Source organism: Papio anubis, chromosome 7 (genome assembly GCF_008728515.1).
Source record: "Papio anubis isolate 15944 chromosome 7, Panubis1.0, whole genome shotgun sequence".
In the NCBI taxonomy this organism is placed as follows: domain Eukaryota; kingdom Metazoa; phylum Chordata; class Mammalia; order Primates; family Cercopithecidae; genus Papio; species Papio anubis.
The window spans coordinates 4014096-4028981 of NC_044982.1; the positions used below are offsets into that span (position 1 = coordinate 4014096).

The window sequence follows — 14886 nt, forward strand, 5'->3', positions numbered from 1 at the left end:
GCAGTGGGCCGAGATCCCGCCACTGCACTCCAGCCTGGGCCACAGAGCGAGACTCCGTCTCAAAAAAAAAAAAACTATTCATATGGGCTGAATGCAGTGGCTCATGCCTGTAATCCCAACACTTTGGGAAGCCAAGGCAGGAGAATTGCTTGAGTCCAGGCATTCAAGATCCCCACCTGGGAAACCAAGGGAGACCTCCATCTCTACAAAAAGCACGAAAATGAGCCGGGCATGGTAGTGTGGGCCTGTAGTCCCAGCTGCTTGAGAGGCTGAGGTGGGAGGATCACCTGAGCCCAGGAGTTGGAGGCTGCAGTGAGTTGTGATCGTACCACTGTTAGCGGTGGAGGGTTTCCAGGATCTTGGTGTCTTGAACAAAGAATTGGACAAAACGTATAAACAAAGCAAGGAAAGAATGAAGAAACAAAAGCAGAGCTTTATTGAAAACAAAAGTACAATCTGCTGCACAGAGTGGGAACGGGCCGGAGCATAGAGGCTCAAGAGCCCGTTACAGAATTTTCTGGAGTTTAAATACCCTCTAGAGGTTTTCCATTGGTTATTTGGTGTGCACCCTATGTAAATGAAGAGGCTTAAAGTGAGTTACCAAAGTGAAGTTACAAAGCTATTTACTGTGTGTACACCCTATGTAAATGAAGAGGATGAAGTTACAAAGTCATGTACTTGGTGAACACCCTATGTAAATGAAGAGGATATTTCCTGTTGTGGCTGAAGTGCCTCCTCTCTCCTCTCCATTTGATTTAGTTCTGGGAAGTCCTCAGGTTCCCTGCCTCCAGGTCTTATTCTCCTGTCTCAGCACTGCACTCAAGCCTGGGCCACAAAGCCAGATTCTGTCTCTAAAAAAAAGGAAAAAAAGAGGCCAGGCACAGTGACTCCTGCCTGTAATCCCAGTACTTTGGGAAGCTGAGGAGGGTGGATCACGTGAGGTCAGGAGTTGGAGACCAGCCTGGCCAACATGGTGAAACCCTGTCTCTACTAAAAAGACAAAAAATTAGCCAGGTGTGGTGGCATGCACTTGTAGTCCCAGCTACTCTGGAGGCTGAGGCAGGAGAATCACTTGAACCCGGGAAGCAGAGGTTGCAGTGGGCCAAGATTGCGCCACTGCACTCCAGCCTGGGCAACAGAGCAAAACTCCATCTCAAAAAACAACAACAAACAAAAAGAAAAAAAATAAAACTACGTATGGCAGAGCCACAGGATAAAAGGAGTAAAGGGAGCCCAGGTTCCTGACACTGTGACACTCCTTGTCATACAAGCCCTGGCACCCTCTAAACAGATTTTGTTTTTGTTTTTGAGACGGTGTCTTGCTCTGTTGTCCAGGCTGGAGTGCAGTGGCACAATTCAGCTCACTGCAACCTCCGCCTCCCCGGTTCAAGTGATTCTCCTGACTCAGCCTCCCGAGTAGCTGGGATTACAGGCGCCCACCACCACACTCAGCTAATTTTTTTGTATTTTTAGTAGAGACGGGGTTTCACCATGTTGGTCAGGCTGGTCTCGAACTCCTGACCTCAAGCAATTCACTCACCTCGGCCTCCCAAAGTACTGGGACGACAGGTGTGAGCCACCGCGCCCGGCCAATATCTTGACAATGAAAGAAAAATAAGCTTCCATCGAGTCTGAGCTGTCCTTTTCTCAGGTTTTCTACTGGGTCTGCTTGACTCTGAGTCTAGCACTTTTCTTGCTTTTCCAGCGTTTCTTCTCTGAGGAGGTGCAGTGAGGAACAGAGAGGTCATGGTTCAGAGTAGGCCCTGGGGTTTATGATTTGACATTTTATGTAGGGTGCAGGGACCCCAAATTATTTCTATCTTTATTTTATTATTTATTTATCTTTTGGGACGAGTTCTGCTCTGTCACTCAGCCTGGAGTATAGTGGCTCCATCCTGAGTCACTGCAACCTCTGCCTCCTGGGTTCAAGTGATTCTCCTGCCTCAGCCTCCTGAGTAGCTGGGATTATAGGGGTGTGCAATCACGCCCAGGTAATTTTTGTATTTTTAGTAGAGACAAGGTTTCACCATGTTGGTCACGCTGGTCTCGAACTCCTGACCTCGTGATCTGCCTGCCTTGGCCTGCCAAAGTGCTGGGATTACAGGCGTGAGCCATAGCGCCCAGCTATTATTTTATTTTATTTTATTTTATTTTATAGAGACGGAGTTTCGCTCTTGTTGCCCAGGTTGGAGTGCAATGGCATGATCTCGGCTCACCACAACATCTGCCTCCCGGGTTCAAGTGATTCTCCTGCCTCAGCCTCCTGAGTAGCTGGAATTACAGGCATGTGCCACCACGCCTGGCTAATTTTGTATTTTTATTAGAGACAGGGTTTCTCCATGTTGGTCAGGCTGGTCTCGAACTCCTGACCTCAGGTAATCTGACCACTTTGGCCTCCCAAAGTGCTGGGATTACAGACTTGAGCCACCGCACCCAGCCTTTATTTTTAATTTATTATATATTTTTTAGACAGGGTGTTGCTCATTGTCCAGGCTGGAGTGCAGTGGTGTGATCACAGATCACTGCAGACTTCACCTCCAGAACTCAAATGATCCTCCCATCTCAGCCTCCTGAGTAGCTGGGACTCTGCCATTGCACCTGGCCCAAAAATGATTTTTAGTCATTAACCCCTTTTTCTTTCTTTGTTTTATTTTTGTTTTTTTGAGACAGGGTCTCGCTCTCTCACCCAGGTTGTAGTCCAGTGGTGTGATCTCCATTCACTGCAGCCTCGACCTCCTGGGTTCAAGTGATCCTCCCACCTCAGCCTCTCGAGTAGCTGAGACTACAGGTGCACACCACCACCCCCAGCTAATTTTTTTTTTTTTTTTTTTTTTTTATAGAGACGGTTTCACCATGTTGCCCAGACTGGTCTTGAACTCCTGGGTTCAAGCGATCCTCCAGCTTTGGTCTCTCAAAGTGGTAGGATTACAGGCTTGAGCCACTGTGCCTGGCCGCTAAACCCATTTTCACAGGAAATTTTACTCAGAAGCTCAACAACAACAACAAAATCACTTCCTGAACTGAGAATGTCCAGTTGAAGTGAGTAGGGTGGGAGCCCTACCCACGTGGCCTCCCCTCCTAGGTCCCTAGTTCCGTAAGCCTCTGGCACAGCTACGTATTTATTTATTTATGTATTTATGTATGTATTTATGAGACGGAGTCTCGCTCTGTCTCCCAGACTGGAGTGCAGTGGCACGATTTCGGCTAACTGCATCCTCCACCTCCCAGGTTCAAGCGATTCTCCTGCCTGAGCCTCCAAAGCAGCTGGGATTACAGGCGTGCACCCCCACACTCAGCTAATTTTTGTATTTTTAGTAGAGACGGGGTTTCGCCATGTTGGCCAGGCTGGTCTCAAACTCCTGACTGCAGGTATCTGCCCACCTCGGCCTCCCAAAGTGCTGGGATTACGGGCGTGAGGCACCGTGCCCGGCCAGGGCTACATTCTCGAAAGCACCTTCCTGCCCCCTGCCGTACCCCAGGGTGGCAGGACCCAGTCTCTGGGTGTCAGACAGAGAGAGTGATGGGAAGGCTACAGTGACTCAGCCTGGGAGCCACCAACAGCCAGCCATTACCCCTGGGCCCAGGGTCAGGCAGGGCTGCTCTGTCACCCTCAGGAGTGTTTGGCTCCAGGGACTCAGGGCATAGCAGCACCTTCCCCAAGTCCTCCCCCTCCCACAGGGCAGGCATGGGAAGCAGCAGGTCCCATCTTTCCCCAGGATACTGCCTGGCAATGCCTGGGTAGCTGGAGTCCAGGTCAAATGCGGGGGAGCAGGAGGGCCCAGAGCCTCAGCTCCCCTGCCAGGCTCCTCAGGCTTCTCCTACATCCACAAAGCAAATGAAGGCAACAAACTCAGAAAGCACTTCTCCACCGATCCCTCTGCCATGAGTGGCCGCGCCACACCCAGCCCTGCCCCACCCCACCTCTTCCTTCCCACCGCTCTGTGACTCAGAGTTAAGAGATGAGATACTCTGAAATCACTCTAGGGTGAGGGGCTGGCATTTGTGTTGCCAGCCTGATGGACCTGGGAGGCACCCACAAACTACACCCTCGGTGGCTGAGGGTGCATCCTTCTGTTCAGCGAGTCATCAGGAAGCATGTCACAGTGCAGTGGTGCTTTCTCCATTGGTGGCAGGTGGAACACAAGTTTCTCAAACTTTTCCACCATTGTTTCCCTAATTGTGCAGGCCAATTGACCAGGATAATGGAGGACTGCTGCTATCACAAAAGAACCTTGGTTCATCACAAATCCACGTGAGGCTGGGTGTGGTGGCTCACGCCTATAATCCCAGCATTTTGGGAGGCCAAAGCAGGCAGATCACTTGAGGTTAGGAATTCAAGACAAGCCTAGCTAACATGGTGAAACCCCGTCTCTACCAAAAATACAAAATTAGCTGGGTGTGGTGGCGCATGCCTGTAATCCCAGCTACTTGGGAGACTGAGGCAGGAGAATCGCTTGAACCCGGGAGGCGGAGGTTGCCGTGAGCTGCGATCACGCACGCCATTGCACTCCAGCCTGAGCAACAAGAGCGAAACTCCATCTCAAAACAAAAACAAACAAAAAAAACGAGCGAAACTCTGTCTCAAAAAAAAAAAAAAAACTAAAACAAAAAACAAAAACCAAAACCAAAAAATCCATGTGAGTGTTATGCTCTACCCCTGCAATATGGGAATGCTTGTATGATGCAAAACTTACGTTTTATGCATTTGCTCAATTTTGCACCTCCCACTCCAAATGGCCACGGAAGCCTGGTGCTCCAGAAGCTGTTCTGTGCTATCCGGTGGCTTCTCCTCAACCTAGCCTGCACTCGCCAGGCTCTCATTCTTCTAGTTGAGAAGCAAAGTGTTAGAGAGAGCATGGATTTTGCCATTGGAATTGCTGGCTTCTGGTTGTGGCTGTGTGACCTTGGGCATCTCACTTGACCTCTCTAAGCCTCCATTTCCCCTCTGCTTTTAGTCCCCACTGAGGCCAACGTGTGTCTGGAAGTGGGGGTGGGGGTGGGGGTGAGGCGTTGGGATGGCGTTTTCTTCCTTGGCAGGCAGGGCCCTCGAGAGACTTAAAGAGGGGCCGGGTGCGGTGGCTCATGCCTGTAATCCCAGCACTTTGGGAAGCCAAGGCGGGCAGATCACCTGAGGTCAGGAGTTCGACACCAGCCTGACCAACATGGTGAATCCCAGTTTCTACCAAAAATACAAAAATTAGCTGGGCATGGTGGCACGTGCCTGTAGTCCCAGTTACTCAAGAGGCTGAGGCAGAGGCAGGAGAAACCCTTGAAACTGGGAGGCAGAGGTTGCAGTGAGCTGAGATGGCGCTACTACACTCCAGACTGGGTGACAGAGTGAGATCCAGTCTCAAAAAAAAAAAAAAAAAAAAAATCTTAAAGAGGGCTGCTGTGAGTTATTCTTGCAGATGAGGAAAGTACCCCATTTTGACTCCTTAGTCTCTGGCTCTGGCTGGGTAGGGCCATCCTGGCTTGGTACTTTTGCCCTAGCTCAGTCCATGGTGAGCCCACCCAGGTGAGCAATGCTCCTGGTCATGCGGTGCAGAGGCTGGGCCGGGCGCTTTGTGGATCCCCATGCAGGATGGGTTCTGGGGTGCACAGAAGAACCTTTTTCAAACATGGTGGTAAAATACACATCACATAACATTTACCGTTTGAACCATGTTTAAGTGTACAGTTCATGTCCTTGCAATGGTCAGGGGAAAGAAGGAGGAAGGGAGGAATGGAAAGAAAAGAAAAGAAAAGAAAGAAAGAAGAAAGAAAGGAAGGAAGGGAGGGAATGAAAGCGAAAGAAAGAAAGAAAGGAAGCAGGAAGGAAGGAAAGAGAAAAAGAAGAGGAAGGAAGGAAAAGAAAGAAGGAACTAAAGAAAGAATGAGGGAGGGAGGAAGGAAGAAAGGAAGGAAGGAAGGAAGGAAGGAAGGAAGGAAGGAAGGAAGAAAGGAAGGAAGAAAAGAGTGTACAGTTCAATCTTTCCAAGCCAAAACTCCATACCCATTAAACAATAGCTCCCCATTCCCGGCTCCTCCCAGCCCCTGGCAACCACCATGCTACTTCCTGTCTCTCTGAATTTGACTACTCTGGACACATAATATAAGTGGAATCCTACAGTATTTGTCTTTTTGTGACTAGCTTATTGCACTCCGCATAATGTCAGGGTTCGCCTTTCATCCATGCTGCAGCATATGCAGAATTTCCTTCTTTCTGCGGTTAAAGAGCTCTCCACTGTCCATATAGACTATTTGCTCAACCCTTCACCCGTCCGTGGACCGGTGGGCTGCTCCCACCTTTTGGCTGTTGCGAATGCTGCTACTGTGAAAGTGGGTGTGCAAATGGAGGAACATTCTTTTGATGGTGTTGAATTTGGTTTAACCCATATTAGGGCAAACATAAGGAGCACAGCAAACATCACAGATATGAGACATGAATGCTTAGGGTGCGGCTACAGTGACGAGGTGATTTCAGGTCAATCACGAAAGGGCGACAGCGGAGAGGGTGAGAGTCGCCAGGAGCCAGCGAGAATGACTTCGGTTTGACAAAGTCTAAGCTGGGTCAAGCCAAGGAGGAGCCGGGACCTCTCGCCCCGCGTCTCCCTCTCCGGGATCCCCTCCCCGGACCTGCCACTCCGGTCTCCGGGCTCGCCCGGCTGCCTGCGGCTACCACACACCCTGGGGCAGTTTTGGCCCCGGGTCCCAGGAAAGCATCTGATTGGCTGTGTTCTCACTAGGCCAGCCCTGATAGATCACTGGCCAGCCTATGGATAGGCTCCCCTCAGTCAGATGCCCATGCCTGGTCCAATCAGCGGTGGGCAGCCTGGAGGGTCGAGGAAGGAGCTGTGGCTGGCGGGGCTCCCAAGTCCTGCAGGGACTCCTGGCGGGTCCAAGGTGAAGCCCGGCCAGCCGCAGGCTTCACAGCGCCCCCTGGTGGTCCGGGGCGGAGGCGGGGAGGAGCCCAGGCAGCCGCAGAGGGAAGTTCAGGGCAGTCGCGGAGGCTCAGACCCGTAATCTCAGCACTTTGGGAAGCCAAGAGGGGAGGATCGCTTGAGATCGAGAATTTGAGACTAGCCTAGGCAACATAGTGAGAGCCTTATCTCTACTAAAAATTAAATTTAAAAAAGGGGGGTTAAGGTCTGAGGATGGCTAACTCCACTCTGGACTCCACACCTGAGGGTAACCAAGGGAAGGGTGTTGGGGAGCGGTCCTGCCTGGGGCTGACCCCCCAGAACTTGCCCAGCTCTTCTATCTGGGGCTGGGGGAGTTGGTTAGTGCGGGGTGGGGTGCGGGGACCCAGAACCCCCCAAAGCTGTTCTTCTCTCTCGGTCAGCCCCTGCCCTCTCCTAGCCCCCTTTCATCACTCAGGGAACCCTGAAAGTGAGGACCTCAGGTACTGTGCGTTTCCTAACGTCACCTCAATCCTGGGTGTCCTGTTTGGACCCTCGGGCCTTCTGCGCGGCTCTCAGCGAATCTCTGAGCACAGGGATGCGTGGGTACCCCGCTCTTTGGTTCCAGGCTCAAATCAGTGGCACAGTGTCCCCGCCAGGCCAGAGAGAGGGGTCGGCTCCCAGCCGTTCGTGGGTAGCTGGGGCTGGCGCACGCACATCCTCTCTGCCTTTCCCTCCCGAAGCGCTGCCGTGGGCCAGGCCGCACCAGAACGGGGAGCGTCCCTAATTGCCCTGCACTAATTGCAGCTTCACCTGCGCAGCTGGGCTGGCCTCCCCTGAGCCTGGAGCTTGTTATTGGAAATAAGCCGATTTCTCCAGTTTGGGAGAATTCAGACTTGGGGGTTGAACTACTTGTGATTTGGGGCATTTATCATTGAAAATAGGCCCTCCATGCATTTCTCCTTCCTTCCCCCATCCATTTCCTTATCCATTCCATTTCTGTGCCCCCCAGAACCACCTTCCATTCCTTTCCATTCCCTCCACTTGTGTGGGCCATCCTGGCTTTCCTTTCCCTCCTTCCCTCCCTCCTACCCTCCCTCCCTCCCTCCCTTCCCTCCTTCCCTCCCTCCTCCCTCCCTTCCTCCTTCCTTCCTCCTTCCCCTCCTCCCTCCTCCCTCCCTCCTTCCTTCCTTCCTTCCTTCCTTCCGGCTCTTTTCCCTCCTCCCTCCCTCCTCCTTTCTTCTCCTTCCCTCCTCCTCCTTTCCTTTCTTTTTGGAGTGCAGTGGCGTGATCCTGGCTCACTGCAGCTCCGCTGCCTCCTGGGTTCACGCCATTCTCCTGCCCTCAGCCTCCCGAGTAGCTGGAACTACAGAAGCCGCCACTGTAGGCTTATTTTTGTATTTTTAGTAGAGGCGGGGTTTCACCATGGTCTCGATCTCTGACCTTGTGATCCGCCCGCCTCAGCCTCCCAAAGTGCTGGGATTACAGGCGTGAGCCACCCGCGCCCGGCCCCTTTCCTTTCTTTTTGACAGAGTTTCACTCTTTCACCCAGGCTGGAGGGAAGTGGCTCACTGCAACCTCCACCTCCTGGGCTCAGGCAATTCTGTCTCAGCCTCCTGAGTAGTTGGGATTACAGGAACCCACTACCACACCCAGCTAATTTTTTTGTATTTTTTAGTAGAGATGGGGTTTTACCATGTTGGCCAGGCTGGTCTCGAACTCCTGACCTCAGGTGATCCACCAGCCTCGGCTTCCCAAAGTGCTAGGATTACAGGCATGAGTCACCACGCCTGGCCCTTTTTTCTGTTTTTGAGATTGAGTCTCCCTCTGTCACCCAGGCTGGAGTGCAGTGGTGTGATCATAGCTCACTGCAGCCTCAAACTCCGGGGCTCAAGTAATCCTCCCAACTCAGCCTTCTGAGTAGCTGGGATCACAGGCACATGCCACTATGCCTGGCTAATTTTAAAATTTTTTGTGGATATGAGGTTTTGCCATGTTTCTCAGGCTGACCTGGAATTCCTGGGCTCAAGTGATCCTCCTGTCTTAACCTCCCAAAGTGCTGGGATTACAGGTGTGAGCCACCCACACTTGGCCTTCTCTAAGAGTTTTATTGATGTAGGCCAGGAGTGGTGGCTTACACCTGTAATCCCAGCACTTTGGGAGGCTGAGGTGGGTGGATCACTTGAGACCAGCCTGGGCAGCATGGTGAGAATAATTATTGCTGAATAATTTCCATTGTATGGAAATCCCACACTTTATACATCTATTCACCAGTTAATGGATATGCCTTTCCATTTTGGGGGTATTATGAATAATGCTGCTATGGACTGTTTTTTTTTTTTTTTTTTTTTTTTGAGACGGAGTCTTGCTCTGTTGCCCAGGCTGGAGTGCAGTGGCCGCATCTTAGCTCACTGCAAGCTCCGCCTCCAGGGTTCACGCCATTCTCCTGCCTCAGCCTCCCGAGTAGCTGGGACTACAGGCGCCCGCCACCTTGCCCGGCTAGTTTTTTATATTTTTTAGTAGAGACGGGGTTTCACCTTGTTAGCCAGGATGGTCTCGATCTCCTGACCTCGTGATCCGCCCGTCTCGGCCTCCCACAGTCTGGGATTACAGGCTTGAGCCACCGCGCCCGGCCTGCTATGGACTGTTGACTAAATAAATAAAATGTGGCTGGGCATGGTGGCTCATGCCTGTAATCCCAGCACTTTGGGAGGCCGAGGTGGGTGAATCACGAGGTCAGGAGTTTGAGTCCAGCCTGGCCAATATGGTAAAACCCCGTTTCTACTAAAAAAAAAAAAAAAAAATTAGCCAGGCGTGGTGGCACACACCTGTAGTACCAGCTACTTGGGAGGCTGAGGCAGAATGGCTTGAACCTGGGAGGCGGAGTTTGCAGTAAGCCAAGATCGCACCACTGCACTCCAGCCTGGGCAACAGAGCAAGACTCCATCTCAAAAAAAAAAAAAAAAAAAAAAAAAAGTCTGGGCACAGTGGCTTATGCTTGTAATCCCAGCACTTTGGGAAGCTGAGGCGGGTGGATCACCTGAGGTCAGGGGCTCGAGATCAGCCTGGCCAACATGGTGAAACCCCGTTTCTACTAAAAATACAAAAATTAGCCAGACACAGTGGTGAACTCCTGTAATCCCAGCTACTCAGTAGGCTGAGGCTGGAGAATAGCTTGAACCTGGGAGGCGGAGGTTGCAATGAGCCGAGGTCACACCACTGCACTCCAGACCAGGTGACAGAGCAAGACTCCATCTCAAAAATAAATAAATAAAAATTTAAAAATGAAGAAAAAAAGAAAGCTTTTAAAGATATGAGTTTGATGGCTGGGCACGGTGGCTCATTCCCGTAATCCCAGCACTTTGGGAGGCTGAGGTGGGCGGATCATCTGAGGTCAGAAGTTCAAGATCAGCCTGACCAACATGGAGAAACCCCGTCTCTACTAAAAATACAAAATCCAGCTGGGCATGGTGGTGCATGCCTGTAATCCCAACTACTCAGGAGGCTGAGGCAGGAGAATCGCTTGAACCCGGGAGGCGGAGGTTGTGGTGAGCCAAGATTGTGCCATTGTACTCCAGCCTGGGCAACAAGAGTGAAACTCCGTCTCAAAAAACAAAAAAGAGTGAGTTTGATTCAGAACCCTCCTGAGGACATTACACAGAGGCTGATAGCCCAGAACATTTCCTTAGAGAGTTTTTCTTACATTGCTTCAAAATAGTGTTTCAGCTCACAGCTACACATGAGCTGTGGGAGTCCAATACGGGCAAAATCACATCAGGCTTGCTCAGAAGTTACACTGAGGCAGTCACACCAAGGTTTGGGTAAGAATACATCTGGTTATAGATTACAGAGGCATCATCACTAACCAGATGTTATGAGGAGGAAAAGGCAAGGCTAGCGTCATGGATCTTTTAGAGAATGTAGCAACTCAAGCCAGAGGTGTGGGGATGGAGACTGTGTGCTCGTCACGTTTTGTCTTCAAAGCATCTTTCTGGAGGGCTGCAGGTGGTCACAGAGGTGGGGCTTTGTGAAATTGTGCTGCAAACAGAAAGGAGCATGCATGGCTTCCTAGGTGTGCTACTTTACCTCACAGAACATTCACATACAAATCTTTGTGTTAGAGAAGATGTTTTCAGGCCAGGCATGGTGACTCATGCTTGTAATCCCAGCATTTTCGGAGGCTGAGGCGGGAGGATTGCTGGAACCCAGTTCGAGCCAGCCTGGGCAACACAGTGAGACCCTGTTTCTACAAAAAAATAATTTAAAAATCAGCCAGGTGTTGTGTCACTCCCTGTAGTCCCAGCTACTCGAGAGGCTGAGGTGGAAGGATCACTCGAGCCTGGGAGGGTGAGGCTGCAGTGAGCTGTGACCATGCTCTCTAGCCTGGGTGACAGAACAAGATCCCATCCCTAAGAAAAAAAATATATATATTGTTTTCATTTCTTGGGCAGGTACCTAGGAGTGGAATTGCTGTTCTTATGATGAGTTTAGGAAATGGCCAAGCTTTTCCAAAGTCGTTGCATCATTTTGCATTCCCACTGGGAGTGTATGGAGAGTTCCAGTTGTTCCATGTTCTTGTCAGCTTGATGGGGTATGTTTGGATTTTTTCTTTTTCTTTTCTTTTTTTTTTTTTTTGTGAGACAGGGTCTTGCTCTGTCACCCAGGCTGGAGTGCAGTTGCACGATCATGGCTCACTGTAACCTTGACTTCCCGGGCTCAGGTGATCCATCCACCTCAGCCTCTGAGTATCTGGGACCACAGGCAGGCGCCATCATGCCCAGCTAATTTTTTTTTTTTTTTTTTGAGATGGAGTTTCGCTCTGTCACCTAGGCTACAGTGCAATGGCGTGATCTCAGCTCACTGCAACCTCTGCCTCCTGGGTTTAAGCAATTCTCCTGCTCCAGCCTCCCGAGAAGCTGGGATTTCAGGCGCCTGCTATCAAGCCTGGCTAGTTTTTTTTGTATTTTTAGTAGAGATGGGGTTTCGCCATGTTGGCCAGGCTGGTCTCAAACTTCTAACCTCAGGCGATCCGCCTGTCTTGGGCTTCCAAAGTGCTGGGATTTCAGGTGTGAGCCACAGCGACCAGCCATGCCTGGCTAACTTTTTTATTTTTATTTTTTGTGGAGATGAGGTCTTACTGTATTTCCCAGGCTGGTCTCAAACTGCTGAACTCAGGTGATTTGCCTTGAGTTCAGGAGTTTGAGCCTTGAGCGTTTGTATCGTAGCGACTGGTGCTCCTCCAACCTCCCCAGGGCCCTGAGGATTTGGAGCTTCAGGGAGAAGGAAGAGAATTCCCAGCCCCTCCTTAGCCAGTCCCATCCTCCTCCAGGAGCCTTCCCTGCTTATTCTGGCCCTGGAAGGTCTGCTGTCTACAATCTGTCTCCACTGCTTCCCTATCATTGTGCTAAGCTATGATGCCCATAATAATAAACCAGGCTTCCTGGGATTCATGCGTTTTTGAGTCTCATTCCACGTGGACTCTGGGCTTGTTTTGGAGAGTGAGGTATTAGAAAGCATGATGGGAGCAGAGGTTTAATGAGCTCTTGCACATTGGAGCTTGTCCTGTCATGCTGTGAGGAAGACCAAGTCAGCCAGGTGGAGAAGCCAAGCAAAGGAGCCTGGAAGCGGGGCGGCAGCCCATGCTGGCGGCAGCCGAGCTCCCACTGGCAACCAGCACCGACTGTAGCCGTGTGGGTGAAGCCACTTGGACATTTCACTCCAGTTGGACCTCCAGATACCTACAGCTGTAGAGTGAGCCCACCGGACACCACATGAAGCAAAAGACTCATCCAGGCCGGGTGCGGTGGCTCACATCTGTAATCCCAGGACTTTGGGAGGCCGAGGCGGGCGGATCACGAGGTCAGGAGTTCAAGACCAGCCTGACCGACATGGTGAAACCCCGTCTCTACTAAAAATACAAAAATTAGCCGGGCTTGGTGGCGCATGCCTGTAATCTCAGTTACTCAGGAGGCTGAGGCAAGAGAATCGCTTGAACCCGGAAGGTGGAAGTTGCAGTGAGCTGAAATCACGCCACTACACTCCAGCCTGGGCAAGAGTGAGGAAAAAAAAAAAAAAAAGAGCCATCCAGTCAATCCAGAGAACCGTGAACAATACTACATCATTGCTGTTTAAAGCCACCCTGGCAGGGTTGTTTGTTACACAGCAGAAGAGAACTGATATACTGTGGAGATCTCCTTGTCTCTCAGGGGTCACTGGCATCACCTGCAGCCCCTCCATCCTCCACCCTCCCCCTTCCTGTCCATCACTTTTGAAAGGTGGGCGGCTTACCCAATCACTGCCCTCCTGGGGCCAGGAAGCCCCTTCCAGTCCAGCCCTCTGCTCCTTTCACACTGGGATTGAGGAAAGCATCTCCTTGCAGGGCCTCCGCACCCCTCTAGGCCCTCAGCTCCCTGCTGGACATACAGACATAGGGTGGCCGAGTGAGGGGTGGCTCCTGGGAATCCTGATGCCGCCACCTGGACAGCACTGGACCCTCAGTGGGCTCTGCGGACCGTGTCCTGGGGGTTCCTGGGTGGGGACAGCTGACGGGCCGAGGGGGTGGCGCAGCAGGGATGGGAGCTGCAATGGAAGGCTAGGCTGAGTCCCTCCCCACACTGCCCGCACGCTATCGCCTGCAGCCAGCTCCTCAGCCGCTCTGGCCTCAGCATCTGCACCTGTGAAGTGGGCCTGGAGTATGTGGAAGTCCCAGCCGGGGAGACACACAGGAGCCTGGTAGACGTGAGGCTGGGGAAGGCAAGGGAAGTGGCAGTTGGGACGCGCGAGCAGGCCGGGCTGGGTGGACGGCCACCAGGTGGAGGGTACAGGAGCGCGAGGGTCCGCTCTCCGAGGGAGATGGGGCTCGGACCGGGGAACACTGTCACCCGCAGGACGCGGGCCGCGGGCGGGCAGAGGCAGAGCCTGGGACCTTGAGGGCGTCTCCCGACTGGGCAGGGGGCGGCGCTCGTCCCCGCTGGCGGCGCCGGGAAGCGGAGGCGCGCACAGCCCTCTCCCTGCGCCCAGCGCGGTCCGCGGACTCCGGCTGGGGGAGGGTAACCCGGAAGGGGCCCGCCGGACCACCTGCCCCGCCCGCCCCGCAGGGATCTCCGATCGGCCCAGCCGGGGGCAGGCGCCGTGGCTGCAGCGCGGATGGAGGGACTGTGGCCATTTCACGCTGGGGAAGGTGGAGACCCTGGTGGGCAGGGGCCCGCCGAGGCCGCGGGGCGAGGGGAGAGCGGGGTGGGCACTCAGCCCGCGAACCCCGCCACCAGGGACAGGGCGCTCGGACGTCCTGGCCCCCGCAGCCTGGGGCGCCCGGGTCGGGGGTCCCTCGCTGGGCTCCGGCGGAGGCGGCGGGTCGCAGTGACGTCCGCGGCCGCCAGGGGGCGGTGTCGGGCCGCGCTGGGCGCTGGGGTTGCGCTCTGTGCTGCCGCCCGCCTTCCCCTGAGCGGATGGGGATACTGAGGCTCGGACCCCGCCGGCACGGGCCAGGGCCTTGCCTCTCCCCGAGGGCGGTCGGCAGGGTCCGACCAGGGGACACCCCCGCCCCTACAAAATCTCTGCAAAATCTGCCTTGGGGCAGATCAGCGGCGCTCCGCCCCCCACCCATGTCCCGGCCCTGCTGCGGGGCTCGGTCTCCCGACCCCTTCCTCGCCTCGGGCCCAGAAAGTGATCGTGCGGACGCAAGGACCCGGCGGGGCGGGGCGTGTGGGAAGAGGGCGCGCCCGCGCACGGGCCGCTGACACCCTTGGGACTGCCCTGCACTGTGTGACCTGGGCTGGGCCAGGCCCTCCAGTCTCAGTTCCCCCTTCTGACTCACTTCTCTGCAAGCTGCAGCTACTGATCTAGCACAGTCCCGAAGGTGGTCCTGGAAAATAAGATGGGGGCGCAGACGAAGGGGGGCTGCAGTGACCCGGCCCCTGCGGTCCTGCGGGGGGCGTCGTCTGGAGGAGGCGCTGCGAGGAGGCGCCCCCAGCTCCGTAAACCTGCGGCTCGCTCATCCCCAGTGCGA

General features: G+C 53.4%; 1 long non-coding RNA gene across 2 annotated transcripts; it reads right to left on the reverse strand.

Moving 5' to 3' along the window:
• Window positions 1-829: 829 nt before the first annotated feature.
• Window positions 830-13870, reverse strand: LOC103886521. Of its 2 annotated transcripts, XR_004184761.1 has the most exons (5): window positions 13553-13870; window positions 13167-13288; window positions 10745-10916; window positions 4695-4825; window positions 830-851 (listed from the first exon to the last, which is right to left on the reverse strand). It is a non-coding gene; the product is annotated as an uncharacterized LOC103886521 (long non-coding RNA). The 2 variants fall into 2 exon arrangements; XR_004184760.1 differs by lacking the exons at window positions 830-851; window positions 4695-4825 and having other exon boundaries at window positions 10559-10916; window positions 13553-13809.
• Between the last annotated feature and the right edge of the window lie 1016 nt (window positions 13871-14886).